The sequence below is a fragment of the Callithrix jacchus genome, chromosome 20 (genome assembly GCF_049354715.1).
Source record: "Callithrix jacchus isolate 240 chromosome 20, calJac240_pri, whole genome shotgun sequence".
NCBI classification, from domain to species: Eukaryota; Metazoa; Chordata; class Mammalia; order Primates; family Cebidae; genus Callithrix; species Callithrix jacchus.
Genome location: NC_133521.1, coordinates 25,275,417 through 25,291,715, shown reverse-complemented (window position 1 = coordinate 25,291,715; position 16,299 = coordinate 25,275,417). Strand labels below are relative to the sequence as shown.

The following is a 16,299-nucleotide window of genomic DNA, read 5'->3' as shown; positions in this document are numbered from 1 at the left end:
TTTCTTTCTGTGTGTAATGCCTCTTTCAGAAGCTCTTGTAAAGCAGGCCTGGTGGTAATAAAATCTCTGAGTACTTGCTTGTTCATAAAAGATTTTATTTTTCCTTCAGCTGTGAAGCTTAGTTTGGCTGGATATGAAATTCTGGGCTGAAGGTTCTGTTCTTTGAGGATGTTGAATATTGGCCCCCACTCTCTTCTGGCTTGTAGAGTTTCTGCTGAGAGATCTGCTGTAAGTCTGATAGGTTTGCCTTTGTGGGTAACCTGACCTTTCTCTCTAGCTGCCCTTAGTATTTTCTCCTTTGTTTCAACCCTGGTGAATCTAACGATTATGTTCCTTGGGGTTGCTCTTCTTGAGGAATATCTTTGTGGTGTTCTCTGTATTACCTGGGGTTGAATATTGACCTGCTTTGCTAGTTCAGGAAAATTTTCCTGAATAATATCCTGAAGGGTATTTTCCAGCTTGGATTCATTCTCTCGGTCGCATTCAGGTACACCTATCAAACGTAAATTTGATCTTTTCACATAGTCCCACATTTCTTGGAGACTTTGCTCATTCCTTTTTATCCTTTTATCTCTAATCTTGTCTTCTTGTTTTCTTTCATTAAGTTGGACTTTGACCTCTGTTATCCTTTCTTCTGCTTGAACAATTCGAGTGCTTAAACCTGTGCATACTTCTCAGAGTTCCTGTATTGTATTCTTCAGTTCCATTAATTCACTTATATTCCTCTCTAAGTTGTCTATTCTCAATAGGATTTCGTCAAACCTTTTTTCAAAGTTCCTAGTTTCTTTACGTTGGGCTACAACATGTTCTTTTAACTCACAGAAGTTTCTTATTATCCATTCCTTGAAGAGTGATTCTGTCATTGGGATGAGCTCATTCTCCATCAAGCCTTGTTCCATTGTTGATGTGGAACTGTGATCATCTTTAGAGGGAGAGGCGTTCTGATTTTGAATATTCTCAGCCTTTTTACGCTGGTTTCTTCCCATCATTGTAAATTCATCCTCCTGTCGTCTTTGAAATTACCAACTTTCAGATTAGGTCTCTTGATTGGACGTCCAGGTTGTTAGTTCCCAGGGCCAGAACAGCGGCGTTAAGACTGATGGTGCTTTTCTGCCCAGGATTCTCCTGTCTGGCTTCCTTCTTGTGTCCGTAATGGGCGACTCTGCCTTCCCCGGGCTCCAAACCTCGGTCAGAAGGGGAATCAGTCTCCTTTACTCTGCGCCGAGAGCTGCCGAGCTGAGGTGCCATCACAGCCGCTGCGCCAGTCTCAGGAGTCATGCTGGGGACACGTGTGGGTCCTCCAAACCTTGGTCAGAAGGGGAGTCGGCCCTGTTTACTCTGCTCTGAGAGCTGCCGCGCCTAGGTGCCAGCGAAGCCGCTGCGCCGGCCACAGTCGCGCTGGCAGCCCGTGTAGGTCCTCCAAGCCTCGGTCAGAAGGGGAGCCAGCCCTATTTACTCTGCTCCGAGAGCTGCCGCGCCGAGGTGCCAGCGAAACCGCTGCGCTGGCCACAAGAGTCGCGCTGGCGACCCGTGTGGTTCTTCCACTGGGGATCTTCTGCTCCGTGAAAGACCAGAATTTGAAAGTGTGGCGTCCTCTAGTTCTCTGCGCTTTGACTGAGAGCTGCAATCCCGAGCTGTTCTCGATCGGCCATCTTGGATCGTTCTCAGGTGTGTTCTTTTAACTTTAGCATTGAGTTGGTAGTGGAGAAAAGAGACTTTTATGAGCTTTTTTGTTGTTTTTGGAGACAATGTCTCATTCTGCTGCCCAGACTGGAGTGCAGTGGCATGATCATGGCTCACTGCAGCCTTGACCTCCCATGCTCAAGTGATCCTCCCACTTTATTCTCCCCTGTAGCTGGGACTACATGTGCAAGCCACCATTCTCAGCTAATTTTTCATTTTTTAAAAATTATTATTTTTTTAAATTTTTTTAGAGAAGGGTTGGGATAGGGGTGATTGGGTTGGTAGGAGTCTAATTTTTCATGTTTTTTGGAGACGGGGTCTCACTATGTTGCCCCAGCTGGTCCCAAACTCCTAGGTTCAAGCAATCTGTCTGCCTCAGTTTCCCAAAGTATTAGGACTATAGACATGAGCCATCGTGCCTGGTAGGGGACTCTCTTTTTTTTTTTTTTTTGAGGCAGGATCTCTTTGCGTTTCCCAGGCTGGAGTGTAGTGGTGCAAACACTGCTCACTGCAGTCTCAACCTGCTGGGCTCAAGTGATCCTCCCACCTCAGCCTGCTGAGTAACTGAGACTATTGGTACATGCCACAATGCCAAACTAGTTTTTGGTATTTTTAATAGAGACGGGGTTTCGCCAGGTTGCTTAGGCTGGTCTGGAACTTCTGAGCTCAAGCAATCCATCCATCTTGGCCTCCCAAAGTGCCGATTATAGGCCTGAGCCACTGCTCCTGGCCAGGGACTCTTTAGGTACCAATTTGGAATCATCTGTAGGTAGGATATGCTGGGAAATGAAAAATACAGAGCATAGAAGTATATAATGTGCTACAAAATGTGCAAAAAAAAGAAAGGAGAGAAACATATCTGTATTTACTTGCACATGTATAGACCATCTTTCAAAAGCTACAGAAAAATTTGTAATAGTGACTGTCCCTTGGGAAGGATGGGTGGCCGTAGACAGGACTGAGAAAGAAAAATTTTGAAATTTTCACTTTCAAGCCTTTTGAATTTTCTTTCTTGTGAATATGTTACCTGTTTTTAAAATATAAATGAAATTAAAACAAAATAAACAATAGCAAATGTCCCTGTATCAGGAAACCCTCATGTTTGTCTTTTAGGTGGTCTTAGGATGAGGCCTGTTATGCCATGTGTTGGACTTATTCTTTGTTTTATATATATATTTTTAAAGACACTTTGTCACCCAGGCTAGAGTGTAGTGGTGCGAACATGGCTCACTACAGCCTCCACCTTGCAGGGTTTCATGTTTAGTAGAGATGGGGTTTCACCAGCCGAGGCTGGTCTTGAACTCCTGAGCTCAGGCAATCTGCCCACCTCAGCCTCCCAATGTGCTGAGATTACAGGCGTGAGCCACTGTGCCTGGCTGTTTTTGTATTTTTTTTATAGAGACAGGGTTTTGTCATGTTTCTCAGGCTGGTCTTAAACTCCTGAGCTCAAGCAATCTGCTCATGTCAGCCTCCCAGAGTGCTGGGATTACAAATATGAGCCATCATGCCTGGTAGTATGTTCTTTTTTCTTTAGTAAAAACCTTTTTCTTTTCTTTTTTTTTTTTTTGAGGCAAGGTCTTGCTCTGTTGCCCAGGCTGGGGTTCAATGATGTGATATGGTTCACGGCAACTTTGACCTCCCAGGCTTAAGTGATCCTCCCACCTCAGTCTCCTGAGTAGCCTGTACTACAGGTGCATATCACCATGCCTGGTTAATTAAAAAAAAAATTTTGTAGGGACAAGGTCTTCCTGTATTACCCAGGCTGGTCTCTAACTCACGATTCTCTCATCTAGGCCTCCCAAAATACTGGGATTACAGGTGTCAGTTACCGTGCCTGGACTTTTTTTTTTTTTTTTTTTGGAAACAGGGTCTCACTGTCACCCAGCTTGGAGTATAGTGGAGCAGTCACAGCTCGCTGCAGCCCTGACTTCCTAGGTTCAAGTGATCTTCCTGCCTCAGCCTCCCAAGTAGCTGGGACTACAGGTGTATACCACCATGCCTGCCTAGTAAAAACTGTTTTTGTGTCACCCATTGAGATTAAGATCCATGGAGTGGAGTAGATGAGGTGAGAGGTATTCAGAGTCTGCTGGGCTGTTCTGAGTCTCTTTGAGATGGGGCCATGTGGAACCAGCCTAGTGTGTTTCCCTTTTTTACAATATGAAACTTTTAACCCCTCTGGGCTGGTTCAAGGCCAGCTACTAGTCATGTACTTTGACATTGCTAATATAAAGTTGTAGAAAAATCTATTTTCCTCATGGACGCACTTCTCTTTGGCAAGAGAAAGGGGCCTAAGTGTTCAGTGGATATTGCACTTGTCTTTGTTTCACTCTGCCTGCCAGTTCCTCAGGGTTTTCCTTCCTGCAATATCTGATCATCTCCCTGATTATCCTTAAGGTGGAAAGGAAGAATCAGGTTGCATCTAGATAGCACTTCTCTATGGGAAGGATGGAGGCCCCTGGCTTTTCCAGAATACAGGGCTAGTGGAATGTACGGACAAATGTAGCACAGGACAGATGTGAGAATGGAGTAGAGGGAATACCTGAGGCTGGATAATTTATAAAGAAGAAAGTTTTATTTGGCTCATGATTCTGGGGTGTACATGCCTAGTTCCAGCATCTGCTTCTGGTGAGGGCCTCTGGAAGCTTAATCATGGTGGAATGGAAAGGGAGCTGATATATCACATGGCTAGAGGGAGCAAGGTGGTAGGGTACCAGGCTCCTTTTCAAACAACCAGATGGCACATGAATTCATTACCACTGGGAGGGCCCCAAGCCATTCATGAGGGATGCCACAGTGACCCAAACACCTCCCACCCACCAGGCCCCATTGCAACATTGGGAATCACATTTCAACAGGAGATTTGGAGGGGACAGACATCCAAACCATATCAGCTTGCCGTTACTCATTGCAGTACTGGCTTTTGAAGATCAGAATCCCTTTTGTGCTTTCCACTTTCTGGGATCACTTTTTTATTTCTGGTGATGAGCATACATTCTGCAAAACTGAAAACATTTTCATTCATAAACAGACCTGAAGCTCCTGGCATATTCTTTTGGTGAGGAGGTAGGATGGAAGATGATAGCAGCCAAAGCCTTTCTGCCAGCTGCTGCTGATTTCCAAGGTGCCCTTGGTTGAGATGAAGGTCAATTGGATGATTCAGATGTGTGGTTGGTGGGAGTGCAGTAGTGGTGGTGGCTTAGGCTGGGCCCAGACTGTAAGACTTTGGTATGTATGTGTGTATGTATGTACTTGTTTATTTAAGACAAGGTCTTACTTTGTCTCCCAGGCTAGCGCAGTGGCACAGTCACAACAGCGTTAGCCTTCTAGGCTCAAGTGCTCCTTCCACCTTCTCCTCCTAAGTAGTTGGGACTACAGGCATGTGCCACCATGCCTGACTTATTTATATATGTATTTATTTGAGATGGAGTTTCACTCTTGTTGCCCAGGTTGTAGTGCAATGGTGCCATCTCAGCTCACTGCAACCTCTACCTCCCAGGTTCAAGCAATTCTCCTGCCTCAGCCTCCTAAGTAGCTGGAATTGCAGGCATGCACCAGCACACCTGGCTGATTTTTTATTTTTAGTAGAGACGAGGTTTCTCTATGTTGGTCAGGTTGGTCTCAAACTCCCAACCTCAGATGATCCACCCACCTTGGCCTCCCAGAGTGCTGGGATTATAGGGGTGAACCACTGCACCTGGCTAATTTTTTTTTTTTTTTTTTTTTGATACGGAGTCTTGCTCTGTTGCCCAGACTGGAGTACAGTGGAACAGTCTCGGCTGACTGCAACCTCCACCTCCCAGGCTCAAGCAATTATCCTGCCTCAGCCTCCTGAGTAGTTGGGATTACAGGTACCTGCCACCACGTCTGGCTAATTTTTGTATTTTTATTAGACAGGGTTTCACCATGTTGGCCGGCTGGTCTCAAACTCCTGACCTCAGGTGATACATCCACCTCAGCCTCCCAAAGTGCTGGGATTACAAGCGTGAGCCACTGTGCCTGGCCAACTAATTTATTTTTTAATTAATTAATTTTTTTTTAAGATGGAGTCTTGCTCTGTCTCCCAGGCTGGAGTGCAATGGCACAGTCTTGGCTCACTGCAACCTCCACCCCCTGGGTTCAAGCGATTCTCCTGCTTCAGCCTCCCAGGTAGCTGGGATTATAGGTGCCTGCTACCATGCCTGGCTGTTTTATATTTTTAGTAGAGATGAGATTTTACCATGTTTGGCCTGGCTGGTCTTGAACTCCTGGCCTTAAGTGATCCACCTGTCTCAGCCTCTTAAAGTTCTGGGATTACAGGTATGAGCCACTGTGCCTGGCCTCTTTTAAAATTTTTGATTGATGTGAGGTCTCACTATATTCTCCAGGCTGGTTTCAAACTCCTGGACTCAAGCAATCTGCCCACCCTTGCCTCCCAAAGTGTTGGGATAACAGTCGTGAGCCACTGTGCTCAGCCTGCTGTTAACTTTAGATGAGGTATTTGAGGGTTGATGTATGCTCAGGCTTGCTTGCCATCACTCGGGACTTCAGTTGTCTGCAGGTCAGTTTTACATTTATCCCCATTTGCCCTGAGGGTCTTTGTGAGCATTCACGAGGTATGTGCATGTGTAGTTGGCATACACTCTTCCTGCCTGTGTAAGCAGTCCATGTAGAGCCATTTTGTATATTTGCACCATGTTTGAACAAACCTCCTTCCTAATTGGATATTTGTCTGGAGGAGTTTCCCTTTTTTTTTTTTTTTTTTTTTTTTTTGAGAAAGGGTCCTTACTGTGTCACTGAGGCTATAGTGGAGGAGCACAATCACAGCTCACTGCAACCTCAACCTCCTGGGCTCAAGCAATTCCCTTTCCTCAGCCTCCCAAGTAGGCGGGACTTTAAGTGTGTACCACTACACTTGGCTAATTAAAAAACACTTTTTTTGTAAAGGTGGGATTTCACTGTGTTCCCCAGGCTGGTCTTGAACTGCTGCTTCAGCTTCCCAAAATGTTGGGTTTATAGGCATGAGCCACTACACCCACCTGTTTGCTGTTTTGACTGATACTTACAGACATCTTTGTGCAAAGTGCTTGTTTTTGCCTCTGGTACTATTTATGAAGGGTGTTAATGTTTTAACATAGTTAAGATATTCAAGTTTAATAGCCCTTACATTTTATTGGACTAGACCATTTTTGGATTTCATTAGCAACATGTTTGTTTCTTTAATGGCCCTATTAATCAGACTTTCATTAAATTTTCCAAAATGTTCTACTGGCATTTCAGATTGATATTGTGTTACATAAAATATACGGATTAGTATGGGAAACCTCAATCTTACTGAAAATTTAGTCTTCTGAACCAGAAATGGCATATGGTTGTTTATTTTTCTGTTGCTTTACTTATTATTTATTTATTTTTTGCCAATCAGTTTGAGCTTATGAGGTTGCTCAGGTTAGCCTTGAACTGATGACCTCGCCTTCGCGAGCGCCATGACCTCCGGCGGGAGCCACTTTGGACCCCAATTTATTTATAACAGGATCTCACTCTGTTCCCCAGGCTGGAGTACAGTGGCATGATCATAGCTCACTGTGACAGGATTGACAGGCCCTATAGAAGGTGATTTAGCTGGACTCAGTGTCTTCAGAGTAGGGTAGTGTGCCTCTAGGGTGTTCCTGATAATTTGTTTCAAGAATGCTTTTATTAATAAAATGGCCTGGCAATGGCCATTTTATTTATTATTTTTTTTCTCTGTTCTGGCTTCTCAGTACAATGGCCATTTTAGATGCCAAGTCTCAGTGTTGTTAGAAGTAAGTGGGCAAAACGTGAGTTATGCGGCCCTTATCTGAGTCAGCCCAAGAAAAGAGGTTAACTTACAAAGTCTACTCTTGGCCTGCCTAGCTGCTGCTGTCTAAGAAGTACTTGGTCTGGCAGAACGATCCAAGATGGCCGATCGCTAACATCCCGGGATTGCAGCTCTCAGGGAAGGCGCGGAGAACTAGAGGACGCCACACTTTCAGACAAAGTCTGGTCGCTCACGGAGCAGAAGATCCCCCAGTGGTGGAAACACACGGGTCGCCAGCGCGACACTCGTGGTCGGCGCAGCGTTTCCGCCGGCACCTCGGCAGGGCAGCTCTCGGAGCAGAGTAAACGGGACCGGTTCCCCTTCTGACCGAGGTTTGGAGCCCCGGGAAGGCAGAGTTGCCTACTACGGACACAAGAAGGAAGCCCGACAGGAGAATCCTGGGCAGAAAAGCACCGTCAGTTTTAACGCCGCTGCTCTGGCCCTGGGAACTAACAACCTGGACGTCCACTCAAGAGACCTAATCTGAAAGTTGGTAATTTCAAAGACGGCAGGAGGATAAATTTACAATGACGGGAAGAAACCAGCGTAAAAAAGCTGAGAATACTCAAAGTCAGAACGCCTCTCCCTCTAAAGATGATCACAGTTCCACATCGACAATGGAACAAGGCTTGATGGAGAAGGAGCGCCTCCTGATGACAGAATCACTCTTCAAGGAATGGATAATAACAAACTTCGGTGAGTTAAAAGAACATGTTGTAGCCCAACGTAAAGAAACTAGGAACTTTGAAAAAAGGTTTGATGAAATCCTATTGAGAATAGACAACTTAGAGAGGAGTATGAGTGAATTAATGGAACTGAAGAATACAATACAGGAACTCCGAGAAGTATGCACAGGTTTAAACAGTCGAATTGTCCAAGCAGAAGAAGGGATATCAGAGGTCAAAGTCCAACTTAATGAAATAAAACGTGAAGAAAAGATTAGAGAAAAAAGGATAAAAAGGAATGAGCAAAGTCTCCAAGAAATGTGGGACTATGTGAAAAGACCAAATTTACGTTTGATAGGTGTACCTGAATGTGACGGAGAGAATGAATCCAAGCTGGAAAATACCCTTCAGGATATTATTCAGGAAAATTTTCCTAAACTAGCAAAGCAGGTCAACATTCAACCCCAGGTAATACAGAGAACACCACAAAGATATTCCTCAAGAAGAGCAACCCCAAGGCACATAATCGTTAGATTCACCAGGGTTGAAACGAAGGAGAGGATACTAAGGGCAGCCAGAGAGAAAGGTCGGATAACCCACAAAGGCAAGCCTATCAGACTTACAGCAGATCTCTCAGCAGAAACTCTACAGGCCAGAAGAGAGTGGGGGCTAATATTCAACATCCTCAAAGAACAGAACCTTCAGCCCAGAATTTCATATCCAGCCAAACTAAGCTTCACAACTGAAGGAAAAATAAAATCTTTTATGAACAAGCAAGAACTCAGAGATTTTATTACCACCAGGCCTGCTTTACAAGAGCTTCTGAAAGAAGCATTACACATAGAAAGAAACAACCAGTATTAGCCTTTCTAAAAATACACCAAAAAGTAAAGAGCACCAACATAAAGAAGAATTTACACCAACAAATGGATAAAACAGCCAGTCAACATCAAATGGCAGTAACCCTAAATTTAAATTGACTAAATTCCCAATCAAAAGACACAGCCAAAACCCAATGGCATGTTACATCCAGACCTGTTTCACATGCAAGGATACACAAAGACTCAAAACAAAGGGATGGAGAAAGATTTACCAACCAAATGGAGAGCAAAAATAAATAATAAATAAATAAAAAGCAGGAGTTGCAATTCTTGTATCGGATAAAATAAATTTTAAAGCAACAAAGATATAGTGGTAAAAGGATCAATGCAACAACAAGAGCTAACGATCCTAACACCCAGATAGGAGACTTAGATTCAATGAGACAGAAAATTAATAAGGATATCAAGGACTCGAACTCAGATCCAGAACAAGTAAACTTAATAAATATTTATAGAGCTCTCCACTTCAAATACACAAAATATACATTCTTGTCAATACCACATTACACCTACTCATAAGTTTAAATAAAACATTGATTGGCCATTATTAATACCCAATTTTTTTCAAAATAAAGCAATATTTCCATTTACTCTCCCTCTTTCTCTTCCTCTTTCTTCCTCTCCTTTACTTATTTTTTTTTTTTTTCTTTCCTTCTCTCAAAAAAAAAGAAATCAACTTGTAAACCTCTAGATCCAGGTCGGCAATGTCTCTTTCATTGCTTGATTTCCTTTCTTCCCTTCCCTCCCTCCCTCCCCGCTTCCTCTCTTCCTTCCTTCCTTCATCCCTTCCTTCCTCCCTACCGTCCTTCTTCCCTTCCTTCCTGCCTTCCTCCCCCCTCCCAAAAAAAAAAAAAAAAAAAAAAAGAAGTACTTGGTCTTTGGCTCTTAATCCTGCCTTTTATGAGCCTTCAGAAGAGAGGCTTGGGATCTGGAGGTGAGGCCCAAGTGTGGAACTAAGCCCCTTTTCTTCTGGAGCCTGATCTGATTGTTTGAAACTAACAAGAACTGGTGAGACTGGCCTGAGAAAGCCTCTGCCTCTTTCCCTCTGAAGTGTTTCTTGAGTATAGAGGATGATCTCCATCTCCCTGATTTCCTCATGTACCTTGGACTCCTCCTCTTTCCTCTGGTCCTTTGGGTCTAGTTCCTGATTAAAATTTCTAGTACCTGGTCAGGCACAGTGGCTCACGCCTGTAATCCCAGCACTTTGGTAGGCCAAGGTGGAGATTATTTGAGGCCAGGAGTTTGAGACTAGCATGGTTAACATGGTAAAACCCTGTCTCCCGCTGCCCTCCAGCCTGGTGACAGAGCAGGACTCTTGTCTCAAAAAAAAAAAAAAAATCATGTACCTTAGTGAAGTGGTTGTGGGTCTGGTGGGAACAGTACTCACCTTCCTTGAGGGACCCAGAAGACATGTGAGGCCTATAAATGGTGGCTGTGTTTTGCCAGGCCCTGAAAAAGCAGGGGCCTGGCAGCTAGTGCCCTGGCAGGAGTATTCAAGCCACTCCACTGATTGCACCCTGCCCTGGAGCAGATCCCCCCTCCAGAAACCTGAGTTCTTTGCTCCAGGTCCAGCAGAGGTGAACCTGCTTGCCCCAGACTGGGGTTATTTTTCTGCAAAAACCTGATCCTCACGTGTTCCCTATCTCTGCTGACAGCCACTGTCTACCCTGGCCCCCAGGTGGGACTCCTCAGAGTAATCCCATGTCCTCCCTCTCCCTCAGCCGTGGTTCTACTGCTTCACAGACATCTCTTTAATCTGGCTCCCTGTCTCCGCCCATATTGCCATTGCCTCTCTATGGGCTGTTTCTGTGATCTGTGCCGCAGGCCTCTGCTTTCCTCTCTGTGTGCACTGTGCCCCTTGCCTGCTCTGGGCCTCTGACTCCTTTGCCTAGTGGTTAGTCTCCTGCTTAGGCTCATCTTCTTCCTACACCTCTGCCCCCTGCACATGCCACACACCAGCATGGCTGAGTGGGACGCCAAACAGGCTGCTGACATTCCCTGCTCTGCCCCTTGGCAGATGTTCTTCTTGCCCTGGGAGTGCCCTTTGTTTTTGACCCCCATCAACCATGTCTGATCCCTTCAGCCCTGACCATATCTCTGATGACACTTGCCATCCTGCCTGGTATGTCTCTTTCACATTTACACAGAGTGTCCTCACTGGGTTGTGAGCTCCCTGGGACTCCCCCAGAGTAAGCACAACGCCTGGCATCGTGCACGTGGGCTTTGGGATGAGTTGTTTCTGAATTTTGCTGTGCTTTGCCTCAGTGTGTTGGGCTTCAGTAAGTTGTGTCAGACCCCATCAGCCTGCAGCCTTCCTACAGCTTGAAGCCATCATTTGGAACTCAGCCTCACCCCACTGCTCTAACCATTATGGCACTGATTATGTGTAGGGGCTCTGCTACCACCTTCCTACCTGGAGGAGTAGTGACTGCTCCCTTTTCTGTATGTCAAGACTCAGTGTCATTGAATCAACTCCTGACTCACATTTGGTCATGTGGGGAAACAGACATCAAGGGCTGTGGTCAGCTGGTGGAGCAGAGCATGGATTCTGGAGCCATACTGCCTGTATTTGCATCCTGGTAGCTGTGTTATCTGGAGTGAGTTACTTTACTGCTCTGCCTTAGTTTCCCCCTTTGTAAATGAAAGTGATACTAGTATCTAACTCATATATAGTATAGTTATGAGCATTGAGTTAATTACTATAACATGCTTAGATAGTGCCTGACATAAAAAAGGGCTACTTAAATATTAGCTATTCTTTCTTTACTTTTTAGAGATTGGGGTCTCTCTCTGTTGCCCAGGCTGGAGTGCAATAGCATGATCATAGCTCCCTGTAACCTCAGACTCCTGGGTTCAAGTGATTTTCTTGCCTCAGCTTCCTGAGTAGCTGGAACTACAGGTGCGCGACTACCACATCTAGCTAATTTTTTTTTTTTAGAGTGGGGTCTTGCTATTTTGCCCAGGCTGATCTTGAACTCCTGGCCTCAAGCAGCCCTCCTCCTTTGGCCTCCCAAAGTGTTGGGATTATAGGTGTGAGCCACTGTGCCCAGCTATATTAGCTGTTCTTATTATTTAGAAAATGTTTCTTTTTAAAATATGGAACGCTTCACGAATTTGTGTGTCATCCTTACACAGGGGCCATGCTAATCTCTGTATCGTTCCAGTTTTAGCATATGTGCTGCTGAAGCAAGCACAAGGTGTGTGTTTTTTCTACCTGATGAAGGAAGTACCTGTATATTTAAAGTTTTCGTATACATGTTTATGTATGGCCGGGCATGGTGGCTCACACCTGTAATTCCACCACTTTGGGAGACTGAGGTGGGCAGATTACTTGAGATCAGGAGTTCGAGACCAGCCTGGCCAATGTGGTGAAACCTTGTCTCTAACAAAAATATAAAAAATTAGCTGGATATGGCAGTGCATGCCTGTAGTCCTAGCTAGTCAAGAGGCTAAGGCAGGAGAATCACTTGAACCCAGGAGGCAGAGGTTGCAGTGAGCCAAGATCATGCCACTGCACTCCAGCCTGGGTGACAGAGTGAGACTCTGTCTCAAAAAAATAAATGAATTAATACATGTTTGTGTATTAAACTAGAGTTAGGTATCAGTGAAACTGCCTTTTTTCTCAAGTGCTTGGTTTTCTGTGTTTGAATAGATGTGTTTAGTATGATAGCTGGAGTTGAATTATGGAAAAAGATGGCACAGCAATCAAAGTCAGGATGTTGATGTTTTGAGTGTTTTCTTGTGGGTTGCACTGGCTCAGCAAGGACATCTTTGCCTATAGGGCTGTCAAAGGCAGAGGGCAGGCACCCTGGAGTCTTGCTTGGAACTTGGGCAGATGATAACAGAAAGTGCCTCTCCAGTGAGGCTGTGGTGCTCAGACTTTCCTGGGAGCCTATGGGCATGTCTCAGCTTGCATAGTCAGAGGTTTCTGTTGAAAGATGTGGAAGTTTTGATGTTTATCTTTCGCAAGGTGTTTTTTGGCCTCCTTAAGTGTGAAACCAAGGAACAGGTGTGGCCCCAAAATAAGAATGTCAGAACCCTTGGCTAAATGACTCGGAAGCAGGGCAGGTGAGCCTACCTGCAGCCCCGCCCTGACATTGGTGAGCTGGCAGGGAAGGGCAGAGGCTAGGATACTGGATTGGGGAAACAGGAAGACAAAGTCAGGGTTGTCGATGGAGAGTGGGGTCTGCGTGTCTCTCAGGCTTGGGTACTTTAAGGGAGTGGGAGAAAGACAAATCTTGCTTCAGTGTCTTGTGCCACAGACAGAGGTAGGGAGACTCAGGCTGTGTTGATAGGAGGCCCAGCTGCATCAGAGCTGGGTAGTTGATAATTTCCTCCTTGCCATTTCTGTAGCACAGGCAGCTATTAGCTCAGTGTGGCATGCATTACCTTAGTTACTACAATGCCTAAAGCAGCATCAGGCCCATTGAAGCATACTTTCCTTGACCGTGACTGTTAGAAAAGGAATAGCTGCAAGAACTACAGCAGGGACTGGGAGTAGGGGACATATCTCCTGAAACAGGTGGTGCCCAGAAACCAGGCCCTGGCCTCTGGGGGAGGAGGGATAGGGGCTGTCTGCTTTTCTTCCACGAGATGGTCCTGAGCAAGTGAGCATCTTTCCCTCCCCTAGAGCTTGCCTTACCAGGCTTGCTCTGAGTGGGCTGTTAGAGGCATAGGCCCAACAGGAAGCTGCTTCTGCTGGGTAGGACACATTCTGTGAACAGTTGATATTTCACATCTGCATGTGTCATGGAAGAGGAACTGCAGATAGCAGAGATCAGGGCAGAACACCAGGGGTCTGTGCCAGGTTCATGAGGGCAGAGGCTAGTCCCTGCCTGAGTGGCAAGCAATGAAAAGAAATAACAAAGTGTTTGATATCATTCCTCCCTTTCCTCCTAAGAGTGCAACACATCAGTGAAAGATGTCTCTGCTTGGAGCAAATACCAGTAGCAAGTGGCTTTATGCACTGGCTGTCTTAGAAATTATTGGCATGTAGGTGGATTTCTAGTAGTCTGGAAATGCTGTTTGTCCATACCTGCCAAATAGACACCGCTTCTTTCCTGCTCCATATAGCTTGGGACCCATGTTACAGCTGACACTCCCTGCAGTGTCCGCCATTAACCCCCACCTGTCTCTGGAGCATCTTTCACCTTCTGGAGGATCTACAGTACTTCGCAGGGGTTTGCTGTGGGGCAACCATGCTTTTCCCCAGCTGGGTGATTTGAGCCATCAGGGCCCACTGGGCTTCTGGGTGTCCCTCTTCCTGGGAACAGGCCTCTGCTCCCCTGGCATGATTAGGTGCTCTGTGCCTGACTGAGGCTGGTAGGGGGAAGAAACCGATTGTCACCCTGTAGTTCAAGCCTATAAGGTGCCTTCAGGCAGCCCTGCCTGGAAAAGTGCTCACGACCCAGGAGGGTCTCTGAATTAGCTGGAGCAGCTGTTCAGGACCAGGGCCATGGGAAAATAGGTTGGGTTTGTGTGCCTGGTGCTGCCTTGTCCCCCTCTGCCTTTCTCATTCTGTTGTTTCTCATTCCGAGAGACTCTTGACAGATGGCCTAGATGGGAGTGAAGGGGTCCAGGGCCTTGTAGCTCTGAGCGGCAACAGGTTCTCCAGGGCAGTCCAGAACAGAGGGTGGTTTGGCAGTTGGGCCCCAGAGGTAGTTAGCTGATGGTTCAAGCGGTGGCTAATGATGTAAGTGCTATAGGACACTGTGGTCCACGCTGGGAAGCTTGTTTCATGTAAGATGCTCTCTGCTTCCCTGCCACTCTTCCCCGGGCTGGCAGCGCCCCTGGCCCTATGACCAGCAAGCGTGTGTTCCTTTTCTGTGGATCTCCTCCCTGACCCACAGGAGACCTGTATCACCCCAGCACACCAGGGCTGGTCAGCAGCCTTTTCAAGCGAGGTAGCTTAGCCAGACCTAAAAATTCTTATTCCTGGGCATGGGATTCCTCCTCTATACTGTCCTGTTTTTGTCTTCCAAATACCACCTCCTAGCCTCTCTCATAGAAGTAAACATTCTAAGACTGGAGTTTTCAGGGCAAGTTAAGTCCTTTAAGAGAAAAGGTTTCATCTACAGCAGAGGACCAGTTCTGAAACCTGAGTTTGTCAGTGTCTGAAAACAGAGATTCTCAAGTGTCCTGGTGAGTCTGAGGCCACATCAGGGTGAAGCAGAGTGGAGACCAGTTCCCATTCAGGCCCCTGCCTTCCTAGTGCTGGCAGAAGATCTATATCCCAGGACCCTAGGAACGTGAGGATGCCACTCCAGGGGCTTCTTTTGGGAAGGGTTTGGCCATCGCTCAGGACCCAATGATGTATGCAGAGCCACAGGCATATGTTACCAGAGGTCACCCATTCAATGACTTTCCCAAGAGGCTCAAAAGGAGCTCAGGGAAACAAGCAAAAGCCAAACCCAGCCCTAGAAGAGAGGCACCAAGCCTGGTGAGCTAATGTTGCACCTCAGTTTTTCAGGACAGTACAATACCTTTCCTTAGCCTGGTTCAGCATGGGTTACAGAGCCAGCTTGTTCTGTCAGGACAAGGTGTTGGTGGGTAGTGCTGCCAGATGGACCAGATGCTATCCGAGCCATGTCCTATCCAGACCCAACTAGACCCAGCCTGGTACCCCTTGGCCTCTCCTGGCCATCAGGAATCTATTTCTCTGGGTGAGGAGGGTGCGATCTGTGTAAGGCCCCTTTTTCTGCAGGTGCTAGCTGTATTGTTCCTTGCTCTGCCCACGACTTCAAGCTGCCACCTGGGCTCTATCTCAGTGGAGGACCTAGGTGCCCATGGGAAGCCATGCTCTGCTTGGTGTCAGTCCCTGATATCATCAGCTACCTGCCGAGGCAGCCTTTTTCTCCTGCCCCCTTTACCATGGCTTTCATGCTGAGCTACCATGAAGAAAAGACCCCACACCCAGGATACTGCTAGCCCCTCCTGCCTGCAGTGCCAGAGGCATTGCCTTATGGTTGCATTGGTCCTGTTTCTTAGTTCTGAAAGTTCAGGGTAACAGCCATGGGAGTGCTGTGACAGGGGTGTTCTCTGATGCCACCCTACAACATTTGCTGAATGAAAAAAATCTCTTTTGCTTTCTCATTGTCCATTGTCAAGCTGCTCCAGGCTGTTGGGTCCTGCCAGATTTTTTAAGATAGAGGTTACAGGGACAGCATCTGTCTGCTTGATTTCTGGGAAGCGATGGCTCTTTGTAAGTGACCACCCTTGTAGAGCAGCCCTGCCATGATGTCCCCCGATATACCTG

General features: G+C 46.3%; 1 protein-coding gene and 1 non-coding gene across 3 annotated transcripts in view; one reads left to right on the top strand and one right to left on the bottom strand.

Annotated features, from left to right (window-relative positions):
• Nucleotides 1-16,299, top strand: part of RANBP10 (RAN binding protein 10) — a 90,539-nt gene that overhangs the window by 40,240 nt on the left and 34,000 nt on the right. The window lies entirely within an intron of this gene.
• LOC118149843 (U6 spliceosomal RNA) lies at nucleotides 12,135-12,238 on the bottom strand. The gene has a single exon (XR_004737553.1). It is a non-coding gene; the product is annotated as a U6 spliceosomal RNA (small nuclear RNA).